Consider the following 6,094-nt stretch of genomic DNA (forward strand, 5'->3'; position numbering starts at 1 on the left):
GAGTTTTATCCATAGCATAAAGTCTCTAATGGATTCATTTGGTTGATGCTCAATTGAATAGAGTTCTGTTGCTGCACTACACCTATCACCTTGTCTAAAAAAGCCATGTATAAAGGCCGATTTCAAGGTTTTGAAGTTAGTCTTGATCGTAGGCATCAATGTGATAAACCATCGATTAGCTTTTCCCTCTCTAAGCATAGGTTCAATGCATGTACCTTGGTGGGACATTTGGAATTTCCAAAGGCTTCACATCGCTGTTCAAACATTTGTATGAATTGAATAGGATCTATTGTTCCATCATATTTACTCATCATTTTTGAAAGATCCCTGTCCCCACCGCGTAACAAATCCTGGGGTGCTAGCAGTGGAAGTAGCACTTCTTGCGCGGGGCATGGTCCTTCACTCGTCGAGGCCTCGCCCATGTATATCCGGACAAGAGACTAATCCCTCGGTTCTTCCAAAACCGAACCCGGAAAAACTTCCCTCACCCAGAAAGCACGGGCGATTTCTCCAGGATATTTTTACTCTAACGTAGTGAAGAGCCTTACCTAACTAAACTGATCTGACTGAACCCGTAAGTCCCATAATTAGATCAAGGAAAAGACTTGCACTTGGATCATAGAGACCAACACTTTTTTCCTCATTGAGAGGCGCAGCCGTTGATTCTTTTCCACACAAAACAATTTTTTTTCCAAGATTTACTTCATCTATCGTACCATAACAGAATTGAGTCTCATTTTAGAGATCCATTAGTCCAGTCTAGGCCCGTGGGTTAGCCAACCGCCCAACCACTGTAGTGATGGGATCCATTTAAGAATTTGGTTAGGTTTTGTCCCCCGAGTACTAGGGAAAAGAGTTCCCAAGCTCCCTAGCTGGATATTCATGCAAACTTAAAACTAGTCACACCACTTACACACCCAATATGAAATTGCCTTTTTCATAGATTCAGCTTTCTTTAAAATAATCTTTTAATGAAACTATAGTATCACTTATCATAATCCTCAAAATATCCGGTTGAATCCTAATTTCTAATTTTTCCTTCATCAGTGTACCTATGGCATCATTGGCAACTAGAACGCACACCACCTGTCCACTCAGGGGCCTTTTCGATAGTTCCTAGCTCATAGTACCCGGTAATATATTCACTTATGAAAATCAAAATGGAATCTCCGTTGAAGATCAACAAGATCAACCAATAGATCCATATAAAAGAGCCATGGACTCATCTGTTGGAGGACCAGTAAGGTCAATCAACCAGATTCATGCCCGAATTCAGAAAATAACTCTTACTCCTTGTTCCAATATCTTCCACGACATACGTGTGGGTATCTTCGGTGACCCAGAGCCCGAGCACCGTATGGTCAGCACCCTCTAGGATCCTTCGTAGGTCAGCTAGTGCTTCACTCATAGGCTGCTTCCTTAGTCCCTCATCCACTGTACCGGAAGCTCACCATTTAAATCGAACCAAGGCTGGTCAAGACCTCGGCCGACCTTGCTACGTGAGATGTCCTCCGTTGACTCTTCGTCGGCTGTTGCAACTTTATCAGTTAGATCTCCACGACCTCATTGACAAGACAGTCAAAATGCTTCCCCAGCATTCTTGACATAAAACGGTCATTTAAAAATAGTTCCTATAACGAACTCTCATCTTTCCACATTGTTTCACATCAATCCTCATTTATTTCATATGTATTCCCATTCTTATCACATCATTTTCCATCTCATCACATCTTTCCTCATTTATCCGCATCAAATCTCATCCACTCGCATCTACCCATATCCACATCTCATCACATCATATTCATTCACATCACATATCATCCATTCACATCTATCCCAATTTACATCACATCTCATTCACTCACATCCCGCCGTCACATCACATCACATCTATTCACGTCCATCACATTCATTTACATCACATCCATTTACATCCAACATTCATTCATATCCATCACATTCATTCATTCATATCCATCACATTCATTCTCATAACCATCCTATCACATTCATTCATATCCATCACATTCATTCATTCATATCCATCACATTCATTCTCATAACCATCCTATCACATTCATTCATTCATATCCATCACATTCATTCTCATAACCATCCTATCACATACATTCTATCCACATTATATCACATCACTTTTATCATGGACATCATATCTCATTCATACACATCTCATCTCATTCATCCACATCCATCCAATCATTCACATGTACGACTACCCACATCTATCCATACATTCATATCTATCACTTCACATCCACATATATTCATGTCACATCACATCACATTCTTTCACATACACATCCACATCCATTCTTTCATATACATCCACATCCATTCTTTCACATACTCATCCACATCCATTCTTCACATACACATCCATATCCATTATTTACATACACATTCACATCCATTCTTCACATACACATTCACATCCATTTTTCACATACACATCCATATCCATTCTTCACATACACATTCACATCCATTTTCATTACATACACATGCACATTCACATCCATTCTTCACATGCACATCCACATCCATTCTTCACATATACATTCACATCAATTCTTCACATACACATCCATATCCATTCTTCACATACACATTCACATCCATTCACATCCCATATCATTCATTTACATCCCGATTTACATGACATCACATCTCATTCATTCACATCCCGTTTCACATCACATTACATCTCATCCATTCATTCACATCTATTCACATTACATCCCATCCATCCATTCATTCACATCTATCTGATTCACATGACATCTCATCACATTTATTCACATTACATCTCATTTCTATTCAAGTTTTCAATTTGATTTTCTTTTAAATACAAGGAGTATTTCTTGAATTAGTATCCCCAAAACTTCTTGATCGGAATTCTGAATTTCATATTAGAATTCCTCGAATACTATAACCTTGATCCACATATCAATTCGAAGGGTCTCAAACTTAGTTTCAGATTTGACGGGAGTTTTGGGGGTATTTTTCTAAACTGGTCACACCTTCTTTCCTCAAAACTGACGAAAGAGTTTGGTATTGGTCATAGTCTGATTCAAGGTTCGAGTCAGATAATATTTTTCCTGAACTATCTTTCTTGAAAAGGTTTGGTAATTCAGTTACTATTTTACTAAATTTCTTTCTTTGAATATTCTCTTAATTGATTTCTAAATTAGTTACGAATTCCAATGAGGAATAAATTAATCATTTATCTGAATATTTTGATCTCGATAGATTTTTTGAATTTTCTTTTTACAATCCGTGTGAATGTAAAACGATAGAAATTTCTCTCTTAGAGTATTTAATTATTCATTTATCAAATACTCATAGAATTTAAACATAGAATTTGAGAGAATTCTAATTTTGATATAAAAATTCTTTATGCATCTATTTATACATAAAAATCAACTTCCATGGGAATAACACTTTAAAAAATCCTTTTATGTATAAATTCAAATTTAATAGGAATAACACTTTTAAAATAAAAAGAATTTCTTTATGCATCTATTTATGCATAATGATTTTGTCGTTTAGACCCTCAAAAAGTAGCTCGAATATGGCTCGTTGTCGTTTTCGTGCTGTTTTTGGTGATTTTTCGTGGTTTTTGGACTGTTTTTTACCTCGATTTCTAGGTCAAATTTTGAGGCTGTTGATCAGAGGCCAAAATGAATGATTTTGACTTCGGATGGCCAAGTCCAAAGAGCTCGATGTCAGCTTTCTGATGAGCCCTAGAGCGCCTTCATCAAATATATGGTTTAGGAGATACGGGCCTCCAAATAGGGGTGTTTTTTTTACTGATGGACCCCTTTTCATGCCGTGAAGCGGACTTCACGGATTTTATAAATTTTGATTTTTTGATTTTTTAGGTCACATGAATGAAGGGTCTCACGCCGTGAAAATGCCCATATCTTCTCCATTTTAAATTTAAAAAATACCCCCCTCCAAAAAGGGAACTCCAATGTTTTTATAGGTCGCATCATGAACGAAGGGTCTCACGCCGTCAACAAAGTAAACCTTTTTATGACACCCCTTACACCCTTCATAAATGACACCCAAAATGGACAATTTGACAACTCATGAGCATCTACTCATTGGATGCTCATTAGCCTTAATGAGTTATGTAAAAAAGTGATTAAGAATTAATCCAATATTAGTCCTTTCACTATTTTTTTTTCTTTTACATTAATCAAGACTCTAATTAATCACTAATTCCTAATTAATTCACACAATGAAGCACATCATTGGATAAAGCAAGAGAATGCTCATCTTTGTGCATCAACAAATGTGTAAATTAATCTAAAATAGGTGATTAATTAGACTCTTAATTGTGGTCTCCTCTTTTAAGGCAAAATGAAGTAAAGAGAGTCAAATTTTTCCAATTAATGAAAAAAATTGATGTAATTAGGTGTTTTGATGCATCTAGATGCTCTTAAAACACTCAGAAACACCAATTCCGACTACTCATATGATCAGTTTAGACCCCAACTTACACATTTTCTAATTTTTTACCTCTTGAACAAGATTAATCACCCTCAATAACAAAAATTAGTCCATTAAGAGAAATTAGTCAAATTCAAGGATGTTTTGATGGTTTTAAGAAATTTTTTGAAAGATTAAGCCACTCCTAATGCTTGCTAATACTCTAATGCAAACAATTTCAACAACAAACACACAATTAAGCTAAAATTAATGATCTTAGTTCTATATTTAACACTAAAGAGAGCTAACATTCACTAAAAATTGCATTCTATTGCATTGTTTGATGTAATGGATGCAAACTAAGCCTAATGCAAAATATGTGCAAGCCCTAAGAACATGAAATACCACAATAACAACAACAAATTAAGCAAAAGGCATTCTTTTCAAAAACAAAAAAGAGAGCTATTCTACACCAAATCACCATTAAATCCACATATTTTTCATGGGAAACCATTAATAAAGATAATGGGCAATGGGTAATGCGTAGATTAAAGGAAAAATGATAGAAAAAGCCAAGGGATGGCTCCCCCGCCAAGCGGCACCAAAAATGTTAAGGCTTACCCTAACCCTCCTTTTTGAAACACATCCAAAAGAGATTACCTAGTGAACCGCAACTGTCGTGAGTGAGGATCTTTCCAATGGCCGAGCTCGTAAACCTTGAGTTCTCCAAGCTCTACAACTCCTTGAGAAGCAATTCCACTGGGCCTCCCACGCGAGCATTGTCACACTGCTGCGTTGCACCACTACGGGTGCTCATCCCTCCTCTCACCTCACTTCACTCACACACACTCACTAGCATGCATTAAGGGGAGAGATTAGCAATTCCATTGGGCCTCCCACGAGTATTCTCACACTGCCGCGTTGCACTACTACGGGTGCTCGTCCCTCCTCTCACCTCACTTCACTCACACACACTCACTAGCATTCATTAAGGAGAGATTAGCAAGAGGATTGATAAGAGCAAGATTCAATTGTACAATGGGAGAGTATGTTGTATTATGAGAGATATTCACTTATATACATGGCCATAAGTGTTTGTTGAAATATACAAGTGAATAGGGTGTGTGCGGGAACAATCCCTTAGCAAGAGGCTATAAAAGAGAATCTGTAAATGAGAGAGAAGCTGTGAAAAGGTGAGAGGTATCTATTGGGAGAGAATAAAGGGTAGCATGAGAAGATTTAGGATGTGTGGAGATATTCTGGGAAGAGGTGGAGAGAATCAAGCAAAAGAGGTGGAGTGAATCAAGGAGAGATCAGTGGGATTAGATGCTTGGATGTAAACTCTATAAATTGAGGCATTGGCCTAATGAGAATTTGCTAGTTTTTTATTATCCATGCCTACATTAAGCTATCAGTTAATTGCTCACTAATCGCATCTTAATCATCATCTAATCTCTTTGTTAATGATGTTGATTCTTGCATTTGATCCACCATAGCTCATCACATTACTGCAAATTTAACATGGTATCAAAGCCTAGCTTAGAATCCATCAAATTTATGAGCTCATTATCTTGTTAATCACCTAGTTAATTGGGATTAGAAAATAATCAAGTTTTTAGCTCTTCTTTTCAATAGCCTC

The sequence above is a fragment of the Cibotium barometz genome, chromosome 7, assembly GCF_041138505.1.
Source record: "Cibotium barometz isolate CiBa-2024 chromosome 7, ASM4113850v1, whole genome shotgun sequence".
Lineage (NCBI taxonomy): Eukaryota > Viridiplantae > Streptophyta > Polypodiopsida > Cyatheales > Cibotiaceae > Cibotium > Cibotium barometz.